This window comes from Ambystoma mexicanum, chromosome 6q, assembly GCF_040938575.1.
Source record: "Ambystoma mexicanum isolate Mex_15411 chromosome 6q, UKY_AmexF1_1, whole genome shotgun sequence".
Lineage (NCBI taxonomy): Eukaryota > Metazoa > Chordata > Amphibia > Caudata > Ambystomatidae > Ambystoma > Ambystoma mexicanum.
Window position 1 is genome coordinate 527495950 of NC_090937.1, and position 25760 is coordinate 527521709.

The window sequence follows — 25760 nt, forward strand, 5'->3', positions numbered from 1 at the left end:
GTTGCATTGTGACTTCATTGCACCTACGGGGAGTTGTACTTTGTGGGCAGGGAGCGGTGTACAGGCACTCAGTGGGGCCGTTTACGGTTGATTCGCGATGCCGTACTTCTCACCATGGCGGAATGGTACTTTCCGCCGTGCTTGATGGCGTTAGGTACATGTCCGCTATGGTCGGAATTCGCGTACCGTTGCGCCATGGTGGTATTTACGGTTTGGCATGGCGCGCGCGCGCGTACTTGGTGCAGTTAGCGTTGGCGTTCACTACGGTGTCGCTAATGGCATCGTACTTTGCGGTGACGGGTCATGATCGCACCGAGCGCTATTCGATGGCGGTATTGCATTTCCGCCATCGTTTTTCGATTTCCGCCAGGGTCGTAATGAGGCCCAATATGAAAAAATATCTTCCAAAGTTCAAGTCCATGAAAAGTAAATGAAGGTAAAAAAGAAATAGAAAACCATTGCTCCATGGCAAAAAACATTCATAGTTAAAAAAATATCCAAATCCAAAGTCCAACTATGTACAAAGTATTCAGGGTCCATCATCCCAAGAGAAGAAATGAAACCTACTAAAATGGAACTATATACAAAAGGTGGAGCCGTGTCCATCGACTCCAAAGAAAAATAAACTGCAAAGGAAACCTATCACTAAATAACTATATACAATGGCGGCGGGCCAGTCCAGCGGCTCACTTAGTGGTGTTCCGGGCCAGGGCATCATCGAACTCCTCGTCTATGTCCCGGAGGCGGTCCTGTCCATGGCCCCGAGGGTCCGCAGGGACGCCGACATGTTCACCTCCAACTCCCTGCGGATTGCCTCGTGGCACTCGGCCCGCCTCAGGGCCCTCCGCATGGAGTTCTCCGCCCTGACCATCGTGAGCCGCGCCTCTTCTGCCTGCCGCCTCTCCGCATCTATGGCGTGGCCCAACCGCTGCCACACAGAAGACACTTCCCGTCCAGGGTCCTCCTGCCCTCCGGCCGATGCCTGCCCCTCCGATGTTGAAGGCCCCGAGCTATCGTGGCTCCCACCTACAGCCTCCTGCTGCTGCAGCTGCTGCTGTCCATGTGCCCTGTCCGTTGGTGCCTGCACATCCTCCTCCAGCTGGGGTGCAGTCGTTGACGTGGCCACCCCTGCTGGACGTCCGACTCCCGACTGTGGCAGGGATCTGTTGTCCACCAGCCTGGCCGCACGGTCGGAGGCAGCTCCACAGGGCACCCAGGTGACACATGGGTGGGAAGATGGCATGGAGGACGACTGGGGCAGAGGGGGTTCTGTGGAGAAGGGGGTCGGAACAAGGTCCAGGAAACGGAGGAATCCAGCCCTGGTGAGCTGTCCCAGTGGGTCAACGCGGTCAACGAGCCATGCGAGAAGACGTGCAGACTCATCATGAAAAGACTGCAGGTCAGCTCGCATGGCCCGTTGACGCAACGCCACCCCACCCTGGACAGGCACAACCTGGTGCAGGATAGCCACATCCGCAGGGAGTGGAAGGCCAGGTGTCGTAAGCCAATCCTCTCCCTGAGAACGGGTCTGGAGGTAGGCATCCCCGCTGGTGCAAGATGATGCAGTGACAGGAGCAGGGACAGGATTGCACACAGGCACCTCCGCGGCGGCTGAGAGGGTAGGCACTGTCCCCTGTGGAGGTGGTGATTGGTATCATTGGTGGGGTTGTGACCTTGCTCAGTATCTGACATGCATGCATGTGCAGTGGCATTCATACTCACCAAGCAGCCATGTATCGCCATGCCGCCCAGCTTCTAGGTCCCGGCTTAGGGTGGACATTCGGTAAATGAAGCTGTCGTGGGTGGACCCGGGATAGTTGGCATAAACTGAGGTGATGATTCCCTTGGCATTACATACTACCTGCACGTTGATGGAATGCCAGTGCTTGCGGTTCCTATAGATGTGCTCTGATGCCCTGGGGGGACGTAGAGCCACATGGGTGCAGTTGATGGCACCTAGCACTTTGGGGAATCGTGCCACACCGTAAAAATCCAGGGCGGCAGCATGTCTTTCTGCAGGTGTTCTGGGCAGGTATATGTGCCTGCGGACTGATGGGCGTGCAGTGATGATGTTCAAGACCTGGTGTAGGCAGCGTGACTGGGTGGCCTGTGATACCCCACCCACTATGGCACTTGTCCGCTGAAATGATCCAGTGGCTAAGAAGTGCAGTACATTGAGGACCTTCTCCAGGGGGCTGAGTGCTTGGGAGCACAGGGTGGGTGATGTGAGGTCATCCTCCCACTCACTCACCAGGTCCAGTATTATGTGTGGTGGAAACCTGTACCTCCCATACACCTGGTCATCAGGCATCCGAAAAAGGCTGGTTCTGGGTGTGAATATTCTGGCCCTGACTATCCTCCTCCTCCTCCTTTGGTAGCCCACGGCCACTGCTGCTAGGAACGGTATGTTCATCCTGGGTCTGAGCTTGTTATTTTGTTAGCGCGCAAATTTATGCGTTGCGCGTGTTGTAGGCGAGCGTGTGACCCGCGCACCCCTGAAATCCAGTACCCAGTCCAATAGCGTGTGGAAATTCCCGCGCCCCCCGGGATACAGGTGCGCTGACGTACTTGCGTGTGTAAGTGCCCGCGCACCCCTGAAATACACGTACATAGGCCAATCGCGTGTACGCGCACTTTTGTCCAATTACACGCGATGACACTCTGACGTGCAGTCTTTCCACGTGTGCTCCGTCATCACGTGCTGTGTGGGAAACACCCGTGCGGGTCACGTCACAGACGCGCTTACGCGCTGAGGGCCTTTGGTCCAATAGAATCGCGTATGCGTGCTGACGCGCTTACGCGCTAAGGGCCTTTCCTCGAATTTCACGCTGACGTGCAGGATTTTCACGTGCCAAATCACTCTGTATCAAGCTGGCCACGCGAAAACACACGGAAGACCACGCTCCTGCCCAGAAGACCAAATTACTGCCCCCCAGTGCCCCGAGCAGCCTCCCACGTGCCATCTGCTGCTGCCTGCCTGCCTGCTGCCACCGTGCCCTGCCATTTGGTGCCTGCACATCAGCCATCTGCAGGGGTCCAGTTGTTGTGTCCACCCCTGCTGGAACTGAAGACTCCCGACTGGGATTACATCGCTCCACAGCCCAGCCCCAGGACCCAGTTGCCCACCCACACCTGCCTCTGGGGTTGCCATGTCGGGCACTTCCACATCTGGCACCAGTGGCAACCCCAGGCCAGAGGGGCAGAGGGGCACCAGCTTCACTGCCACCGAAGTTGGTGTCCTGGTGGAGCATGTCCTGGGGCAGTATGATGCCCTCTTTGGATCGTCCCGCGCCAGCAAGGAAGGACGGGAGAGGATCTGGGCCGACTGTGTGGTTGCCATCAACGCGGAGGGGGTGGCAACCCGCGACGTCCAGAAGATCAAGAAGCGCTGGGAGGACTTGAGGTCCAGGACCCTCGTGAAGGCCCGGCGCCTCGTGGAGGGGGGCCGGGGCCGCATGAGTTCCATCCAGATGAGGGTCCTGGAACGCGTACGCCCAGCGCTCCACGCCCAGATCCTTGAGAGGGAGACCCGTCTGGAGTTGAGCGGTAAGTGTCCAAGCATTACTGTGTGAGACAGGGCATGTTGCGGTGTGCTGGTTCTCTGATACTTGCCTATATGTGTGACATAGGCCATGTATGCATGTATGTGTGCAGGGACATCATGGTAATGCATGTGCGACCAGTGATGTGTGAACCACATGGTTGTTGCATGTGTTTAAATGCCACATGGGGAGCCCTATGCAGATTTTAAACATGAGAGCATGCCAGTCTCTGTTCCTGGACATGGGTGGGGGTGAGGGATTGGTGCTGATGCCAGGTACATATGGTAGCCATGTCTGTGTGCCTGACCTGCGTGTCTGTGACTTGTGCATGCCATGGATGCATGACACATGTGTGTGACAATGCACAGATTCACTGATGCAGCCTAGTTACCCCTGTATCCGCTGTGTTTGGGGTGTATGGGGCCAGATGGATGTGACTGAGGTGAAGTGTGTGCATGTGATAGGCATGACCCATGATGCATGTGAGTTCCATATCATTGTATGTTTCAAGAGTCCATTGGACATGTATGGAAATGTCCATGGCATGCACCATGCCTGGTACTGTGTGTGTTTTGCCTGGACTGACCCATATGTTGTGGAGGGACATGATGGAAGTGTACTTTGACAGTGGTACTCATCTGCTATTGCTTCCTGTCTAGGGGACCATTGTACAGTACCCTGATGCTTGTGTTTTTTGTCTCCCTCTACGCAGCGGCTAGTGAAGAAGAGGGCGGAGACGGCGCTGTGGAGCAAGGCGGCGGGGATGCCCCCACGGCTGCAGCGGAAGGGGTGGGTGAGCCCCCACAGGGGCCTGCTACGGTGGAAGACGGTGAGGAGCCATCCAGGTTGGTGGTTTCCACAGAGGAGGAGGAGGCCGCCACAGGGGCACACATGGGGCCTGGTGGGGGCATCCCTGCTGGTGCAAGTGGTGCAGTCCAGGGCCAGGGGTAGGAGGCAGCACAGGTCACCGTGGAGGGGCCTGTGCATGTCGCTGTCCCTGACCCTGTGAGTGCACCACCATGCACCAGCAGGGATGCCCCGTCCCAGGCCCGTCCGCAGGTAGAGGGGATGTCCATGTCACCTGACTCCCCTCCACCTGCGGACGAGGGGACCCATGTCCGTATGGAGAAGGTCCTGATTGGGGTTGCGATGCGCGCGGGTGCAATTCGTGATGACGTGCGTGCTTCCCGGGAGGAGCACGCACATAATCACGAAGAGCACCGTGCCGACGTGGCCCAATTGGGATCTTCCATGTTCGGGGGTTTCCTGCATGTGTCGGCCAATCTGGCGGCCCTCTCCTCCTCTGTGGAGGCTATACGCCGGTCGTTCTCCTTGCCGTCTACCGGCCCAGATGGCACCAGGGCCCACTGTGGACCTGCCCTGACCTATGCAGCCAGCTCAGTGGGGATCCCATCCCTGCCACAGTCGGGAGTCGGAGGTCAAGCAGGGGTGGACACCACAGCAACTGTACCCCAGCAGATGGAGGATGTGCCGGCATCATCAGGCAGGGCACGTGCACGAGGGCGTCGGTGGATTCCATCAGCCTGGATGCCGTCGTGCTGGCAGAGGCAGTTGCGTCGGAGGCAGCAGCAGAGTCAACGTGGGAGGCATCATGGCTCGGGGCCATCAACATCGGAGGGGCAGGCATCGGCCGGAGGGCAGGAGGACCGAGGACAGGAATTGTCTTCCGTGTGGCTGGGGTTGGGCCAGCAGATAGGTGCGGAGCGGCGGCGGGTGGAAGAGGAGCGGCTCACGATGGTCAGGGCGGAGAACTCCATGCGGAGGGCCCTGAGGCGGGCCGAGTGCCTCGAGGCAATCCGCAGGGGGTTGGAGGAGCAGATGGCGTTGTCCCTGCGGACCCTCGGGGCCATGGAACAGGACCGCCTCTGGGACATAGACGAGGAGTTTGATGATGCCCTGGCCCGGAACACTACGGAGTGAGCCGCTGGACTTGCCCGCCGCCTTTGTATATAGTTCTTTAGTTTTAGGTTTCATTTGTTTATTCTTATGATTTGGAGTTGACGGACACAGCTCCACTTTTTGTATATAGTTGCATTTTTGGTAGGGTTTTTTGTAGGTTTCCTTTGTTCAGTTGGGCTCATGGACCCTTGGATATTTTGTACATAATTCTTCATTGGATTGTTTTATTGTTTAATTTTGTATTTCTTCTCCATGGAGCAATGGTGTTTGGATTTAATTTTTTTCTGTCGGATTAATTTCATTTTTAATGTGACTTTGAAGTACATTTTTTTTGGATTTGGTGTTTTTAATTTTTTTGGACGGACATTCGCCTTTTCTTTTTTCATTGGCATTGTAGTTTGTTTCATTTAATTTGCATTCAAATTTTTTTAATACAATTTTGTTTTCATACTTCACTGTGTGGTATCATCTCATTGGTTTCATGCATGTCATGTTGGGTGTTTTCAAATTCATTTGCAACCATTGTGTGTGACAGACATGGGTTCATTTGCTTTATGTACGTTGGGGGTGTAACATGTAATTTCCATTTCCATGTGGGTGAATGGGTTACTTGGTAGGGCCTTTTGGCTGTGGAGGCTGACCATTACGCACATGGTTGGTGATTGTGAGGACCTGGGTGCAGGGAGACATGGGTGGGGGCCTGGTGGAGGGTGCCTCTGGTGGCTGGGGGGAGGGGGTGGTGGGAGACATGGGTGGGGGCCTGGTGGAGGGTGCCCCTGGATGCTGGGGGGTGGGGGTGATAGGGGACATGAGTGGGGGCCTGGTGGAGGGTGCCTCTGGTGGCTGGGGGGTGGGGGTGGTGGGAGACATGGGTGGGGGCCTGGTGGAGGGTACCCCTGCACTGCTGGGGGGTGGGGGTGGTGGTAGACATGAGTGGGGGCCTGGTGGAGGGTGCCCCTGGATGCTGGGGGGTGGGGGTGGTGGGAGACATGGGTGGGGGCGTGATGGAGGGTGCCCCTGGTGGCTGGGGGGTGGGGGTGGTGGGAGACATGGGTGGGGGCCTGGTGGAGGGTGCCCCTGAACTGCTGGGGGGTGGAGGTGATAGGGGACATGAGTGGGGGCCTGGTGGAGGCTGCCCCTGCACTGCTGGGGGGTGGGGGTGGTGGTAGACATGAGTGGGGGCCTGGTGGAGGGTGCCCCTGGATGCTGGGGGGTGGGGGTGATAGGGGACATGAGTTGGGGCCTGGTGGAGGCTGCCCCTGCACTGCTGGGGGGTGGGGGTGGTGAGAGACATGAGTGGGGGCCTGGTGGAGGCTGCCCCTGCACTGCTGGGGGGTGGGGGTGGTGGGAGACATGAGTGGGGGCCTGGTGGAGGGTGCCCCTGGTGGCTGGGGGGTGGGGGTGGTGGGAGACATGAGTGGGGGCCTGGTGGAGGGTGCCCCTGCACTGCTGGGGGGCAGGGGTGGTGGGAGACATGAGTGGGGGCCTGGTGGAGGATGCCCCTGCACTGCTGGGGGGTGGGGGTGGTGGGAGACATGAGTGGGGGCCTGGTGGAGGCTGCCCCTGCACTGCTGGGGGGTGGGGGTGGTGGGAGACATGAGTGGGGGCCTGGTGGAGGGTGCCCCTGGTGGCTGGGGGGTGGAGGTGGAGGGAGACATGGGTGGGGGCCTGGTGGAGGCTGCCCCTGCACTGCTGGGGGGTGGGGGTGATAGGGGACATGAGTGGGGGCCTGGTGGAGGGTGCCCCTGCACTGCTGGGGGGTGGGGGTGGTGGGAGACATGGGTGGGGGCCTGGTGGAGGCTGCCCCTGGTGGCTGGGCGGTGGGGGTGGTGGGAGACATGGGTGGGGGCCTGGTGGAGGCTGCCCCTGCACTGCTGGGGGGCTGGGGGTGATAGGGGACATGAGTGGGGGCCTGGTGGAGGGTGCCCCTGCACTGCTGGGGGGTGGGGGTGGTGGGAGACATGGGGGGGGGGCTGGTGGAGGCTGCCCCTGGTGGCTGGGGGGTGGGGGTGGTGGGAGACATGGGTGGGGGCCTGGTGGAGGCTGCCCCTGCACTGCTGGGTCGTGGGGGTGGTGGGAGACATGGGTGGGGGCCTGGTGGAGGCTGCCCCTGCACTGCTGGAGGGTGGGGGTGGTGGTAGACATGAGTGGGGGCCTGGTGGAGGGTGCCCCTCGATGCTGGGGGGTGGGGGTGGTGGGAGACATGGGTGGGGGCCTGGTGGAGGGTGCCCCTGCACTGCTGGGGGGTGGGGGTGATAGGGGACATGAGTGGGGGCCTGGTGGAGGCTGCCCCTGCACTGCTGGGGGGTGGGGGTGGTGGGAGACATGGGTGGGGGCCTGGTGGAGGGTGCCCCTGCACTGCTGGGGGGTGGGGGTGATAGGGGACATGAGTGGGGGCCTGGTGGAGGCTGCCCCTGCACTGCTGGGGTGTGGGGGTGGTGGGAGACATGGGTGGGGGCCTGGTGGAGGGTGCCCCTGGTGGCTGGGGGGTGGGGGTGGTGGGAGACATGGGCGGGGGCCTGGTGGAGGGTGCCCCTGCACTGTTGGGGGGTGGGGGTGGTGGTAGACATGAGTGGGGGCCTGGTGGAGGGTGCCCCTGGATGCTGGGTGGTGGGGGTGTTGGGAGACATGGGTGGGGGCATGGTGGAGGCTGCCCCTGCAATGCTGGGGGGTGGGGGTGGTGGGAGACATGGGTGGGGGCCTGGTGGAGGCTGCCCCTGCACTGCTGGGGGGTGGGGGTGGTGGTAGACATGAGTGGGGGCCTGGTGGAGGGTGCCCCTGGATGCTGGGTGGTGGGGGTGGTGGGAGACATGAGTGGGGGCCTGGTGGAGGGTGCCCCTGGATGCTGGGGGGTGGGGGTGATAGGGGACATGAGTGGGGGCCTGGTGGAGGGTGTCCCTGGTGGCTGGGGGGTGGGGGTGGTGGGAGACATGAGTGGGGGCCTGGTGGAGGCTGCCCCTGCACTGCTGGGGGGTGGGGGTGGTGGTAGACATGAGTGGGGGCCTGGTGGAGGGTGCCACAGGATGCTGGGGGGTGGGGTGATAGGGGACATGAGTGGGGGCCTGGTGGAGGCTGCCCCTGGATGCTGGGGGGTGGGGGTGCTGGGTGACATGAGCAGGTGTGCAGGGTAGTCCCCTGTGGTGTGTGCTGCCTGCAGGGGCCGTGGAGGGTGTACAGGGAATACCTGGGAGCACACAGCCAAATCGCGTGTAGAATTTCCCGCATACCCCTGTCATACACGTGCCCAGCCAAATCGCGTGTGGAACTTCCCGCGCACCCCTGAAATCCACGTACCCGGCCAAATCGCGTGTGGAACTTCCCGCGTGCCCCTGCAATCCACGTACACGGCCAAATCGCGTGTGGAACTTCCCGCGCACCCCTGAAATCCACGTACCCGGCCAAATCGCTTGTGGAGCTTCCCGCACACCCCTGCAATCCACGTACACAGCCAAATCGCGTGTGGAACTTCCCGCGCACCCCTGAAATCCACGTACCCTGACAAATCGCGTGTGGAACTTCCCGCGCACCCCTGCAATCCACATACCCTGACAAATCGCGTGTGGTACTTCCCGCGCACCCCTGAAATCCACGTACACGGCCAAATCGCGTGTGGAACTTCCCGCGCACCCCTGAAATCCACGTACCCTGACAAATCGCGTGTGGAACTTCCCGCGCACCCCTGCAATCCACGTACCCTGACAAATCGCGTGTGGTACTTCCCGCGCACCCCTGAAATCCACGTACACGGCCAAATCGCGTGTGGAACTTCCCGCGCACCCCTGAAATCCACGTACACGGCCAAATCGCGTGTGGAACTTCCCGCGCACCCCTGCAATCCACGTACCCTGACAAATCGCGTGTGGTACTTCCCGCGCACCCCTGCAATCCACGTACCCTGACAAATCGCGTGTGGAACTTTCTGCGCACCCCTGAAATCCACGTACACGGCCAAATTGCGTGTGGAACTTCCCGCGCACCCCTGCAATCCACGTACACGGCCAAATCGCGTGTGGAACTTCCCGCGCACCCCTGAAATCCACGTACCCGGCCAAATCGCGTGTGGAACTTCCCACGCACCCCTGCAATCCACGTACATGGCCAAATCGCGTGTGGAACTTCCCGCGCACCCCTGAAATCCACGTACCCTGACAAATCGCGTGTGGAACTTCCCGCGCACCCCTGCAATCCACGTACCCTGACAAATCGAGTGTGGTACTTCCCGCGCACCCCTGAACTCCACGTACACGGCCAAATCGCGTGTGGAACTTCCCGCGCACCCCTGAAATCCACGTACCCTGACTAATCGCGTGTGGAACTTCCCGCGCACCCCTGCAATCCAAGTACCCTGACAAATCGCGTGTGGTACTTCCCGCGCACCCCTGAAATCCACGTACACGGCCAAATCGCGTGTGGAACTTCCGGCGCACCCCTGAAATCCACATACACGGCCAAATCGCGTGTGGAACTTCCCACGCACCCCTGCAATCCACGTACCCTGACAAATCGCGTGTGGTACTTCCCACGCACCCCTGCAATCCACGTACCCTGACAAATCGCGTGTGGAACTTTCCGCGCACCCCTGAAATCCACGTACACGGACAAATCGTGTGTGGAACTTCCCGCGCACCCCTGCAATCCACGTACCCTGACAAATCGTGTGTGGTACTTCCCGCGCACCCCTGAAATCCATGTACACGGCCAAATCGCGTATGGAACTTCCCGCGCACCCCTGAAATCCACGTACACGGCCAAATCGCGTGTGGAACTTCCCGCGCACCCCTGAAATCCACGTACACGGCCAAATCGCGTGTGGAACTTCCCGCGCACCCCTGCAATCCACGTACCCTGACAAATCACGTGTGGTACTTCCCGCACACCCCTGCAATCCACGTACCCTGACAAATCGCGTGTGGAACTTTCCGCGCACCCCTGAAATCCACGTACACGGCCAAATTGCGTGTGGAACTTCCCGCGCACCCCTGCAATCCACGTACATGGCCAAATCGCGTGTGGAACTTCCCGCGCACCCCTGAAATCCACGTACCCGGCCAAATCGCGTGTGGAACTTCCCACGCACCCCTGCAATCCACGTACATGGCCAAATCGCGTGTAGAACTTCCCGCGCACCCCTGAAATCCACGTACCCTGACAAATCGCATGTGGAACTTCCCGCGCACCCCTGCAATCCACGTACCCTGACAAATCGCGTGTGGTACTTCCCGCGCACCCCTGAAATCCACGGACACGGCCAAATCGCGTGTGGAACTTCCCGCGCACCCCTAAAATCCACGTACCCTGACAAATCGCGTGTGGAACTTCCCGCGCACCCCTGCAATCCACGTACCCTGACAAATCGCGTGTGGTACTTCCCGCGCACCCCTGAAATCCACGTACACGGCCAAATCGCGTGTGGAACTTCCCGCGCACCCCTGAAATCCACATACACGGCCAAATCGCGTGTGGAACTTCCCGCGCACCCCTGCAATCCACGTACCCTGACAAATCGCATGTGGTACTTCCCGCGCACCCCTGCAATCCACGTACCCTGACAAATCGCGTGTGGAACTTTCCGCACACCCCTGAAATCCACGTACACGGCCAAATCGCGTGTGGAACTTCCCGCACACCCCTGAAATCCACGTACCCTGACAAATCGTGTGTGGAACTTCCCGCGCACCCCTGCAATCCACGTACCCTGACAAATCGCGTGTGGTACTTCCCGCGCACCCCTGAAATCCATGTACACGGCCAAATCGCGTATGGAACTTCCCGCGCACCCCTGAAATCCACGTACCCTGACAAATTGCGTGTGGAACTTTCCGCGCACCCCTGAAATCCACGTACCCTGACAAATCGCGTGTGAGTCTTGCCGCGCACCCCTGAAATCCACGTACCCTGACAAATCGCGTGTGAGACTTCCCGCGCACCCCGGTTTGCAGGCACATGTATTTTTTGTCAGCGGGTGTCCGTGTTTGTGGGTAGCCCTTTGCACGTCATTTGTCCTGGAGGGCCACAGTATAGGACATTCATCATGGCTGTATATAGGTGCTATTTGTTGGCGCACCTTTTGGCGCACATTTCTTACAGGCGCAGAGACGCTACCGCCTGCTTTCTTGTGGCGGTCGTGTTTGTGCCTGTGCGCTGGTTTGAGCGTGCGCTTTTTTGCCCTATTCTATTCCATGAATACGTGTTGTAGGCGAGCGTGTGGGCGTTCCGCGCACTTGTACCCTGTACTTCCCCCGTGACGCCCACATTTTGGCAAGTTGTTCCCCATTCCGAGTGTTACGCCCCGTGTTCCGCCTACTTTTGTTGCGTGCGCCGCGCTATGTGCGATTTTCGCTGTGGCCTGTGCGATTTTCGCTGTGACCTGGCGCACGCAGTTAGATGGCCTGTGCGCCAACGTGCCCCGCGCACTTTTTTATCGCACATCCAATGGTTTTCTCGCGCATGGCCTTCCATGAATCGATGTGCGCTGCTTTTCGTGCGATTTTCGCACTTGCACTGCGAGTTTCGCTATTCCACTGCGATTCGCACGTTTTTGGCCACTTGCGCCGCGCTAATTATTCCATGAATCGGCCTGGTAGTATTTACACATAAGTCCATATATGCATATTTTGTTTTCAATCTTTTCATCTTTATAGATACCCTTAAATGTAATGGTTCTCGTCATCAACTTTCTCAATCAGGTGCATTTCCGTCACATACACATGTTCACATTCACTCATTATTTTCATTTGTATTGTTTGCTGTTGTCTGTGCCCCCTCATCCACCTCCTCCCGCACACTATAATATGCTCTTCGTACATCCGTCAAGTGTATCCAGTATTTAAGGCCCTTCACTTTTACAGCCTTCACTTTTACAGGAGTACAAAATACCACTTCGTATGGTCCGTGGAACCGTGATGCATTCCACTGACGCACAAAGCTCCGGACATAAATGAACTCTCCCGGCACCAGTTGTACCGGTGTTTCAGGTTCTGTAAGGGACTCCGTTGTGTTCCCTTCTTCCCTTGTGAATGGTGGGGAGAGCTGCTTTGATATTGTGCGCGCTGCCCTAGTTAGCTTTTTTAGGTAGTCGGTGAACTCATCTTCCAATATCGCAGCGCTTCTGTGCGCGTCTGAATATTCGTGCAGTGGGGAATGTGCTGTGTGCATTCGCCTCCCGGTCACTATTTCATGCGGGGACAAATGGTGGTCCTTGCTTGGCTGATTTCTCAGCTCAAACAGCGCAAGGGGCAAACAGTAAATCCAGTTCTTCTTTAATGAGAAGCATAATTTCGATAATCTTCCTTTTAACAGGCCGTTCATCTTTTCTACCACGCCATTACTTTGAGGATGATAAATCGAACACAATTTATGTTTTATTCCCAATAGTGTCGTTACATCCTTGAAGAGCTCGTTCACAAAGTGAGTGCCGTTGTCTGAGCGAACCACGTCACAAATCCCCCAGCGCGGGAATACTTCCCTTACTAGGAATTTTGCAGCGCTTTTAGCATCAGGTCGTGCACATGGGCCTGCTTCCACCCACCTCGAAAATGGGCATACAACCACAATCATGTAGCGTGCCCCATTGCACCTTTTTCCCATGTCTGCGTAGTCAATGTGCAGCTCTCTGAATGGCCCAATAGGTTTTGGAATTGTTCCCCTGAGTGTACGTAATGTCATTCCAGAGTTGTATATCTGGCATGTTGTGCACTCCATTGTCAATCTAGATATGTGCTCCTGAAGACAGGGCACGAACCACTCTTGTATCTCTGCTGCAATGTGTTGTTTCGTGTTGTGTGCTGGGAAGTGTAATTGTTGAAACGCTATTTCTAATAGTTTTAATGGCATTACCACTTTTCTTGAGTTATTTTGTCGCCAGAGTAAATCTGTTGCTGATTGGCTGCACCCTCGTTTTTCCCACATCATTTTTTCATCGCCACTTGCTCCTTCCTGTAATTCTAGTATTTGTGATATGGGCATCGTATTGTATCCTTCTGGGAGCTCCTCGTTTGTCTTATGCTGCAGCATGTACTCACCTGTTTCATGTTTTTCAAAGTATGAAGCTTCCTTGGCAGCAGCGTCCGCTGCAGCGTTCCCCAAAGACACAACATCTGTGTTGGACGTATGTGCTTGGCACTTCACTATTGCTACCACTGTTGGTTCTTTTAGGGCCTCAATTAACTCCTTCAGCAATTCTGCATGTTGCACTGGAGTCCCATCTGCTCTTTGAAACCCCCTCCGCCCCCATCTTGCCAGACCTCCATGTAGTGTTGTTGTCATGTAAGCTGAATCTGTGTATATTGTTACTGCACAACCTTTAGCGGCATGTAGTGCTTCTATTAAGGCAATGAGTTCTGCTGCCTGTGCTGAGAAATGGGATGGGAGGCGATACTGCACTAGTGTCTCATACTCACCTTCTTCCAATCTCACCACTGCCAACCCCACATGTTTCTCTCCCGTGTTCATGTCAATTGATGCTGACCCATCCACATAGTATACTTCTCCCTCGCTCAGGGCATTCTCGCACACCACCGGGTCCTCCCCTGTTTCCCCTGTGTAAGTTGCACAGTTGTGTTCCTGCATGTCCTCCAGTGTGCATGCTTCTGTAATGAATGTTGCTGGATTCACTGTCCTGCATCGAACCACATTGATATTGGCGCTGGACAATATTATCTCATAGGAAGTTGCTCGCTGTGTAGTCAGTGTACTTTTTGATCTTTAAAGTATTGCAAATAATGAATGTTCCACAAACAATGTGACAGGGCATCCCATTACTATTGTGGCACTTTTCTCAATGGCGAACGCGGCAGTGGCGAGAGATTGCTCGCACACGAAGTGTCCTTGCATCACCGCATCCAAGGTGCCACTATAGTAAGCCAATGGTTTGTGTCCCAGAGAAGTCTTTTGTGTCAGTACAGCGGTCATGAGTGTTCCCTTACAATGTGAAAATAAGAAAAACTCGCGTTCATAATCTGGGTTGGCGAGTACTGGAGCACTCGAAATCAATTCTTTTAGTGACTTGAATGAGTCACTCATCTCTTCTGACCATTCTATTTTCCTGTTCTCGTGTTGTGCCTCCTTGAGTGCTTGCAGTAATGGTCTCGTGTAAGCTGCATAATCTAGTATCCATGCTCTGCAGTAATTGCACATTCCCAGGAATTTCTGCATCTCCTTCACTGTCGTGGGTTCTCTTACTGATCTTATGGCTTCTACCCTGTCAGGGATTATTCTCTTTCCGTCTTTCGATATCAGCTGCCCTAAGTATAAGACCTCTTTCTGACAGTATTGTAGCTTTTCCTTGTCCACTTTGTACCCCTTGTTTGCCAGCAGTGACAGGAGTGTTACTGAGTCTTTTCTGCACGTTTCTTCATTCTGTGCGCAGATGAGCAGATCGTCTACATACTGAATGATTGTGCTTTTTCAACTGATAAATTACCCAGGTTTTCGTGTAGTATGCGGTTGAATATACTTGGGCTCTCACAGTATCCCTGTGGTAATCTGCAATGTTCGTATCTCTTTCCCCCTAAGGTGAATGCTGTCAGGTATCTGCTTTCTTCAGCCAAGGGGATGGAGAAGAATGCGTTTTTCAAATTGACCACTGTAAAATGTGATGCTGTTTTTGGGATACTGCACAATATTGAAGCAGGGTTCGGGACTAAAGGGAACTCTTTCTGTATGACATCATTTAAGGGGCGCAAATCCTGGATCATCCTCCAAGCCCCTCCCTTTGCTTTTTTAATTGGGTAGATACAGGTGTTGTATGGTGAGTTTGAAGGCACTATTATTCCCTGAGCTAATAATGCACTTATTGTCTCTTTTATTCCTTCCTCCGCCTCGCGGGACAATGGATATTGCTTTACTCGGGTCAGGATTGCCCCTTGTTTGAGTTTTATGACCACTGGCGTCACTCCATGCAACAACCCCACATCATGGGGGCCTGTTGTCCACAAATTTCCTGGCACCAGTCGCATGTCATCGTCAAAAAATGACGGTGGTGTTCCCACTACTGCCATCAATTGAACAGGAATTTGCCTAGCCTCAATCAAAATGTCACAGGGCATTGCTATTTCCATTATTATTTCACCATCATTGTCTGAGTCAGAGAAGAGATCCTCATCAGATAAGTCTCGTAGGGCAACATTGGCGTTGACGCACAGCACAGTGCGCCAATCACATCCATCTATGTCCATTCCAATTACTGCAATCCTTTTTGCTGATACCTGTACAGCATGCAAGTCTAATGATACCACTGACCCTGGTGCTATGTCTGGGTGCACTATTGGGCGGAAGATTAATTCGGCGGGTATTCTCCACTCCAGCTTTTTTAGCTCAGGAACTACTTGGGCCAGTGTTTTCAAACCTTTAATAAACATTCTTTCATCCACTGGCAGGCCACGTATTTCCGGAGCAGTTGTTTGAGCCTGTACTACCAGCATTACCCGTAATGGGCAGATTCCTGGTGTTGAACACACTATTCCTCTTTCTGTGAATGATATTGTCATGTTAAGCTTGCTAAGAAGATCCCTCCCTAGCAAGTTTATTGGCGATCGTTCGTAATACAGTAAGGGTGTTTTTACAGTTTTACCCCCCACTGTCACGTCCAAAGCTTCTTTATAAGGAACTTCAATTACAACCCCAGAGAACCCCTGTGTCTCTAACTTCCGGTTAGATAACGGAAACCGGCCCTCCCTAATACATGATTTCTCCGCTCCCGAATCCACCATGAATATGAACTGCTTGTCTCCTATCTGTGCCCCTACCAATGGTTCCTCTGCTGCATCGTAGGTGGTAGATAGGACAGGACACGCAAGTGTTCTCTGTGGGCTGTCCTATGTGGGGTGTCCCATAGCCCCCCTGGTTGAACACACTCCCTGAAACTACTGATACACGGCTATAGGGGGCTGGTGCTGGGGCTCCATTTGCTGTTGTCGCGAAAGGGTTGCCTGGGGTGTAGTGCATAGTGTCATTGTTTTGCGGGTGATTCTGTGTTCTGTATTGGTGTCCTTGCCGTTGTTCAGGGTACCCCTGCCCTGGGTCCCTTTGTTGTTGTCCCATTGGGAGACCATATGGGCTCCCCGGATGAGGATGGCCATAGTGCCCCCACCTCCTGCAGTTCCAACAACTTCCTTGTGCACCCCTGGGACCCTGCCATCCGTTTCCTCCCATTCCCCCATACCCTTGTCCACCCCCAATTCGACCCCTATACCCACCTCGTCCCCCTCGAGGGGCCCACTCTTGCCACTGTGGACCTCCGTTCTGCTCCTGCTCGTTCCACTGCCTCTGTCCTGTTCTTGTCCAATTTGTTGCCATCCTCCATTGTATTGCTACCAGCCCCTCCTCCTCGCCGTCTCCCTCCCTGCTGTGTGGGAGCGCGGCTACTGCCGCGGCGACCTTCACCAGCTTTGTCTGTACTAGTTTTGCTTCATCTGCCAATCTTCTCTGCGCCACTTCCTTTTCCCTTTCTTTTATTCGTTTACAGTGGTGAACTATTATGCTCTGAATTTCTGGCCAACCTTTTGCTTCAATACCTGCTATTTTGTCAAGTGCTTTTTGCACCTCTTTTGGGAGCCCCCTCTTTATTATAAAATAAAATAATGATGTTGACTGATACCAGGGCGTGCCCGTTTCGGTTCTCCACATCTCTTGGACTCGAAAAATGTAATCCATAGCTTCCTCCGCGTCATTCATTGTACATTGCATCACTGACTGTAAATCTGGGGTATCTGGGAACGTTTCCCGCAAGGCATCCCACACCCTGGCACGTACTGTATTGAAAGAGGCACCATCATGACGATCGCAGTCTAATGTTACTCCCGGGAAACCAGCGTTTACCCATACTCTCTCAGCTTGATCCCCAACTGCTGATACTAGCAAACTCTTCACGTCACCTATTGCTAGAGGTACCCCGGCTGTGTGTTTCTCAAAGGCATATATCCACTTGCTTGCCCCTCCTGATAGCAGGGGCAATCATTTTAGCAAATTGGCCTTGTCCATCTGAGCCCAGGGTATGTAATTCGGCCTCCCTCCCCCTCTATGTATCACTGGGAGTTGTAGCTTTCCCTTTGTCGTCGTATCTGTACTCATCCTTACTCCCGATTTTCCTAATGGAGCCATTTGTCCCAATCTGTTCCTTAGTCGCCCTGTCCACTCCTTGTCCATTGTTCTCATTGAGCATGCGCCATCCAACTCCTCGCTTCCCCCTCCCATTGCCACACTTAGCCTTTCACCTTCTTCTAAGTCATCCCCTATATCGCACAATAGCTCCTCTCTGCCTCCTGTGGTCCTTACCTCATCACCAGTACACCCCTCTCTTCCCTCTAGTTCAATTATCCGTGTTGGTTCTTCTTCTATCCTAAACAGTATCTCTCCTTTTTTCCATCCTTCTCCAAATGTCCTATTCTCACTCTGTGCTCCTGATGCAGGCTCTGATCTAGCGGTGCTGGTTGCAGTCCGCTCACATATGCTTTTAATTCTCGAGAGCTCATCTTTGGCTATAGAGAGTCTGAATTCTAGATCCCCTGTCAATTTCTCTATATCCACCCTTGGCGTACTTACCTGCTCTCGTTCCCTATGACTCTCATATGGTGGTGGTGCAGTTGGCCCTTGAGTGGTAGTGGTTGTCGTTGGGGGTACATAAGTTGGGTCGCTATATCCTTCTGCGGGCACTGGCTTATTTAGCATTGGGTACAACCTAGTTACCTCAATCGGTGGCTTCTCTTCTGAAAGTACCTTGTCATCTTTTGGTATCAGCAATGGGTTGTCAGTAGTAGATGGTAGGTCAGTATCTGATTCCCTTTTCTTAGGAGGGGGTATTTCTTCAAACAGTCTCCATAGGTCTAATATTTCCCTCCTATTGTGTAGTTGCTTCCCCTTATATTTCAAACAAATGCATGTGGCTACCATATCTAAGATGCTTTTGTCAAATGACCCCCCTTCTGGCCATATCTGAGGTAACCCTTCTCCCTTCAACTCTGTGATCCACTGGTCATGATATTTCTTAATGCGTTCTGCGTACCCAGGTAGGCTCTTACAAATATGTGATAAGGGTGTTTCTGCCCACATACTACATAGTTACTGGATGCTAGTGTACCTCTCTATGTATGTCTGTCTCTTACTTCGAGCGTGTCACCATGTGAACTCTCGTACTTATGTCTTATTGAGCATTGGCACGTTTTCCCGTCACCTATACAGTATGAGAATGGCTGCACACAGCCTCTATTCTATACTCTTTGGGGGGCACATACAAGAGCAAACCATCAATAACTGTGACAATTGAACCCAGCAGATTAAAGAAATGAACATTCACTGTACCACATTACACTCTTTTTTCTGATGTTTCTCCTGGTCACACTTACCGTAACCATACCATAATTACGTATTTCTGACCACCTTTACACACTTATTATATCAAATATGTTCTGACATATACGATGCATACACACTCATAAGCAGCACTCTATTCACAGCCCAGTTTGTCCTCCCTTTCCTCCCTTTTCAACTGTCCCTATCCGTCTTAATCCGATATTACATGGCCACGGTAGTGGCCATGTAGTTATGGTTAAGTTGCTGTTTCCATAGGAAGAGCACTTTTTGGGTGGCTTATAACTTCGCTCTCCCTGGACCGATCCTCACAAAACCTTGCAAAAAAAGTATTTGGGTCACTCTGAATTTGTTTGCAAAGTTTGGTGAGGATTCGTCCAGGGGGGGCAAAGTTATAGGGGGGTCCCAAAACTTTTTTTTTTCCCATAGACTGAATGGGAAAAAATGTTTGCTCGCGCCTACATCCCAAACCGCTAGACAGATTTCCACCAAATTCGGACCAGGAGCAGCGGCTTGGTCCCGAAAGCGTGCTTTTGCAAATTTGGTGAAAATCCGTCCAGTAGTTTTTTTTAAAATGACCAAAGAGTAGGTAAAAAAAAAATTGTGATATCTGTGTTCGGTTCGCGGACACACTTCCCTGTTCGCTCTGCGGACAGTGTCCTGATTGGCCAATCGTCTTGTGTGATGTTCGCGGACATGCAACGTGTTCACTGATTGGATGGCGTGAAGCGTGAAGCGCGTCAGATTTTTCGGTAGCGCCCGCCTTCATGGATTCGCGGACGTCCGCGGACAGCGCGGTGAAACTTTGTTCAAAATGTGTATTTAGTAGAGTGTGTTGGTGTGTAGGAGTGTTTGGGGAGGGTGGGAGTGTATGAGATAGGATGAAAGTTGTGTTTTTTATGTGTTAGACGTTCTTTTTGTGTTCGATTTGTTTGCGGACATCACGGGTGTTCTGAAATGTTCTAAATAAACTGACTGGGGGTGTTCTAAGGACTCAATATGTGTCCGTTTTGTTTGCAAGCAAAGTGAAACTGTTCTAAGAACACTCGCGGTGTCCGGGGAGTGTTCGTAGGGGGTGTCCTGTCCGTATTGTTTCTGTCAAGTTGAATGTGTTCTGAGAACACCCGCGGTGTCCTGAAATGTTCGCAAATAATCAAAATGGGGGTGTTCTGAAGACGTTTTTGAGAACACTCCCGGTGTCCTGAAATGTTCGTAGGGGGTGTCCTGAGGACGCTGTCCGTATTGTTCTCTGTCAAGTTGAATGTGTTCTAAAAACACCCGCGGTGTCCTGAAATGTTCGCAAATAAACAAAATGGGGGTGTTCTGAAGACACTTCTAAGAACACTCGCGGTGTCCGGGGAGTGTTCTTAGGGGGTGTCCTGAGGACGCTGTCCGTATTGTTCTCTGTCAAGTTGAATGTGTCCTAAGAACACTTGCGGTGTCCTGAAATGTTCGCACATAAACAAGATGGTGGTGTTCTGAAGACGCTTCTAAGAACACTCCCGGTGTCCTGGAATGTTCGTAGGGGGTGTCCTGAGGACGCTGTCCGTATTGTTCTCTGTCAAGTTGAATGTGTTCTAAGAACACCCGGGGTGTCCTGAAATGTTCACAAATAATCAAAATGGGGGTGTTCTGAAGATGCTTCTAAGAACACTCGCAGTGTCCGGGGAGTCTTCGTAGGGGGTGTCCTGAGGACGCTGTCCGTATTGTTCTCTGTCAAGTTGAATGTGTCCTACGAACACTCGCGGTGTCCTGAAATGTTCGCAAATAAACAAGATGGTGGTGTTCTGAAGACGCTTCTAAGAACACTCGCGGTATCCGGAGAGTGTTCGTAGGGGGTGTCCTGAGGACGCTGTCCGTATTGTTCTCTGTCAAGTTGAATGTGTTCAAAGAACACCCGCGGTTTCCTGAAATGTTTGCAAATAAACGAAATGGGGGTGTTCTGAAGACGTTTTTGAGAATACTCCCGGTGTCCTGGAATGTTCGTAGGGGGTGTCCTGAAAACGGTGTCCGTATTGTTCGCTGGCAAGTTCAAAGTGTTCTAAGAACACTCACATTGTTAGCGGACATTAAAAGTTTCCCATAGATCATAGTTGAAATGTTTGACTCTATGGATGTGATATGCTGCGGTGGTTGTTGCCAGGGCATAGAGTCTTGGGTGCATGGCCATTTGGCCATGCACCCAAGACTGTATGCCCTGGCAACAACCACCGCAGAATATCACATTCATATTTGCTTATAACTTTGGGTGAAAAACAAATGTATGGTTCTCTGTCAAGTTGAATGTGTCCTAAGAACAATCGCGGTGTCCTGAAATGTTCACAAATAAACAAGATGGTGGTGTTCTGAAGACGCTTCTAAGAACACTCGCGGTGTCCGGGGAGTGTTCGTAGGGGGTGTCCTGAGGACGCTGTCCGTATTGTTCTCTGTCAAGTTGAATGTGTCCTAAGAACACTCGCGGTGTCCTGAAATGTTCGCAAATAAACAAGATGGTGGTGTTCTGAAGAAGCTTCTAAGAACACTCCCGGTGTCCTGGAATGTTCGTAGGGGGTGTACTGAGGACGCTGTCCGTATTGTTCTCTGTCAAGTTGAATGTGTCCTAAGAACACTCGCGGTGTCCTGAAATGTTCGAAAATAAACAAGATGGTGGTGTTCTGAAGACGCTTCTAACAACACTCGCGTTGTCCGGGGAGTGTTCGTAGGGGGTGTCCTGAGGATGCTGTCCGTATTGTTCTCTGTCAAGTTGAATGTGTTCTAAGAACTATCGTGTTGTTCTGAAATGTTCGTAGGGGGTGTCCTGAAAACGGTGTCCGTATTGTTCGCTGGCAAGTTCAAAGTGTTCTAAGAACACTCACATTGTTCGCGGACATTAAAAGTTTCCCATAGATCATAGTTGAAATGTTTGACACTATGGATGTGATATGCTGCGGTGGTTGTTGCCAGGGCATAGAGTCTTGGGTGCATGGCCATTTGGCCATGCACCCAAGACTGTATGCCCTGGCAACAACCACTACAGCATATCACATTCATATTTGCTTATAACTTTGGGTGAAAAACAAATGTATAAGGAACAAAGGTATTAGATACTATGGATGTGATATGCTGCTATGGTTGTCCTTATTATTGTATACTTACTGTTTGGTCTAGTAATGGGAGTCCATGTTTTTCTTCTTCATTTCTGTGATAAAAGAAAATAGCATGTTATTATTAGTATTTTGTAATGACTTATTACATTGTATAAGCAATATACTTTTATTTTTTTTCGACCCTCATATTTAGTAGAGTACAAATCAGAGTACTGTGCAATTTGCTTAGTTTCTGTATTTGTTGCTAAAATCATTGGGTCTGTGGGAGAAAAAAAATATCCATGTTGGATTAAAAAAAAAACCTTTTTCTGTTATGCTACAGTTTATTTGTTTGTTTGTTTTCAGTGTTCACTTGTTGTTTCTGGCTAATGCTTTATACTTTGCTTTGTTGTATTTTTTTGGAGCAGTAACAGATTCTTCATTTGTTTTGATATTATAAAATTTTGGAGCAGTTAGATACCAATTGGCGTATTCTAACTGTCTATTTTTTTTATATATTTTAGTGGTTTTGATTTATCTATTTGGATATTGTTAAATTTTGGGACAGTTAGATACCAATTGGCGTATTCTAACTGTGTATTTTTTGGCCTAATTTAGTGGTATTCATTTATCTGATTAGTTGTTGTAGAATCTTTGAGCTGTTAGATAGCTTTTGGAGTATTCTAACAGTTTATATTATTTTAACACAAATTTATAATTCTGGGACAGTTAGATACCAATTGGCGTATTCTAACTGTGTATGTTTTGGTCTAATTTAGTGGTATTCATTTATCTGATTAGTTGTTGTAGAATCTTTGAGCAGTTAGATAGCTTTTGGAGTATTCTAACAGTTTATATTTTTTTAACACAAATTTACTTAAAGGTTTAAATACAGTTTATTTATCAAATTTTGGTTTTAAGAACATCAAATAAGTGTTTGTAAGATTTGCTGGTAATATCTGCTTTAGAGTAATGGTACTATCATTACATTCAAACCATCCACATTTCTTTTTTATATATGCCGTGTAGTGGCCTGAATTGGTTGTGGCTCCTGCGTGGTAGATTATACCTATTGTTGTGAAGGTTTTCTTACCAAGTGATATTTGACTATGTGTGAATCCAGTCAGCTTGCAGTTGTTTTTGATACCATCTGCATTGTAACGTAGAAGCATTAGTTTTTCGTATTTACTATGTGTTTGTATTACTAACGTGGAGCGATTATCTGAATTGCAGGTAGAGCATAATCTACCATGGTTTGCATTTTGTACAAGTTGCTGAAATGGAGTGGATTCAACAATTTGGTATTGATATATATATGAAGCGTTCATTGGGAATTTCTTCTTGTGTCACATTGTTGCACAGACTGCATGTATGTTTCCACATGTATGAAATCTGGAAGATTTCCTTTATAGGTATGTTTTTGTTTTCCAGTACTTGTAGTAAGTACATTAAAAATTTTTGTGGATCTTCCTGTGAGTTTATAGTGAATTTCACCATTCCAGCACAGTAGTCCAATTCTTGTCTTATTCCATAAACACTATATTTGTTGTCAGGATTGTTTTTTGCGTTTCTATGAAGTACTAACATTTGCATACACAATGGGTCTCTAAAGTGTAAGTAAATGTTGTCAACAATTGGTGGTAATTGAAATAGAATATTCATTGCTACATTTGCATAGCAACTTACACCAACTATATTTGAGAATTTAAATGGTCCAGGTAGTTCTGTATCTAACTGCTTTTTTTGGAGTTTGTCTTCCTTCTTTAAAGAAGTACCTGGTTTACTTCCTCTAATTGATTCTTTTTTGTTTGTGGTACTTGATGAAGTATTAGTTTCTTTTACTCTCTTTGGAGGATTTGCAGTGATGTCCTGTTGCATTTCTGTTTGATTTAGTTTTCTTTTACAACGTTTTAGTTTTTGTGGAACAGAATATGTGTTTAGATGGGGAGTGTATAGTGAGCGAAGTCTATTATATTCTAAAATACAAGGAATATCAGCGTTTACTTTACTTGCATCAAAGTTGATTAGAAATACACCGTCAAGTGTACGTAAGCGTGATAGTGCTACGTAGATCATGCCTTCTTTAAAGACTGTGTTACCAATATCTATCATTGCTTTGTCTAGGGTAAGACCTTGTGATTTATGAATCGTGACTGCGTATGCAAGAGTTAGAGAAAATTGTTCTCTGCGTACATACATATCTTTGAAGAGAAGGAATCTAGCTGTTGAGCGTCCTATCCGTTTTACTTCTGAAAGTTTGTCAAAGAGTATATTGACAAACTGAATTTTGTTGTCACGTGGGTATGTTTGAAAGCCAACAACTGTACCCAGTGCTCCATTAACTAGTCCTTGGTCCACGTCAAGGTTACGTTTAAGCATTACTCTGCAATTTAAGGATAATTTTAACATCTTTTCTAAGCCTGTTGTGTTTGAGATTGATTTTTCTAAATTATTTAGTCTTGTTGTGGCTTGGTCACACATGGGTAGTGTCATACATGTACATCTAGTTTGTCTGTGGCGCTAATTTCCATTATTGGTTGCATTTCTTTACTTAACATTATTTCATTGAATTTGAGACAGCTTGCAAGAGTTGGCATTAAGGCCATACAATTGACATTTTTGTGGGCTAATTGTTCCATAACATCTGTAGCACATGCATTATCGCCATAAAGTGCATTAATGTGCCGGGTTTTCAATGTTGCTTCTGCTTCTTTAGAAAGTATACCAACTTTCAAACTTTTTAAATTGTTGGCATAAGTTAGATCTGCAGATTGGCACATGTTTTCTGTTAATTCTCTGTATTGGAAATGTTGCCAAAAGTTGACATTTCCAATGCTGCCAACAGTTTTACGGCAGAGTTTGTGCCCTAATGTTTTAAAAATAGGTTCACCTTTTACTGGTGTTAATTGAAGCAGATCTCCAAAAACAATAATGTGTTTTCCTGCAAAGAGCTCTTCATAGTGTGTTTTGAGTACTTCTTGTAATCTGAGGTGAATCAAAGCTAACATCAGGTTGGAGACCATGCTCACTTCATCTATTAGTAGCATTTTCTTTTGTTTCAATACTCTGCGTAATTCCATTGCAGCTTCTGCAGAAAGTTTGTAATAGTCTAATTTGTTCTGGTGTTCTACTGGTAATAGTAGTAATCAGTGTAATGTAACACCACCTATGTTGTAGGCAGCTACACCTGTGGGGGCAGTGACAACAGCTGACAGTTTGTTGTTTGTCAATTGTTGAAGGAACTTACTAATGATTTTGATTAGGAATGTTTTGCCAGAACCAGCTTCACCACTGACGTACAGTAGTATAGGTTTATAATTATGGCAGGAACATTCTTTATTTTCATGTTTTACACCATGTGCAATTTGTTTTGTTACTTCTTGAAAAATGCTACTTTGCTCATTGTTTAGTTTTGATTGTAGTATAGTTAAGTCTTCCTTATCTTCATACAGACACATGGTGTTTTCTACTTCTATCATAGCTAATTCTGCCTCATTTGTTATTAGTGGTTCTCCCAGTGGTTCTTGGCTTCCTGTTACAGAAGGTTGACTACTGTCAGGAGTATCCTTATCTAGTTGGGCTTGGAGTTCTTCTTCATGTTGCTGTTCATTGTGCAACATTGTTTTGTACTGTTTAAAGTTTACATCAGTTATAGTGCTTTCATTTGCTTTGAAAGCACCCTCATATGAGTCATAGTTATCTAGTAATTGTTCTTCTTTTCTCCATGGTTTGAAGAGTTGCAGCACGGACATGTAATATACTTCTTTATGTTGAGGAGTCTTCAATGACAATTTGATATGATTATTAAATTTGGTTTAGTGAGTTTAACTAAGCTGCTTCACAGTCTGTCAGTCTATATTTACCTTTTTTTTCATCAGGTTTCATATTATTTTTGTATGTGTAGTTTTGGGCTATTTGGTATAGACAC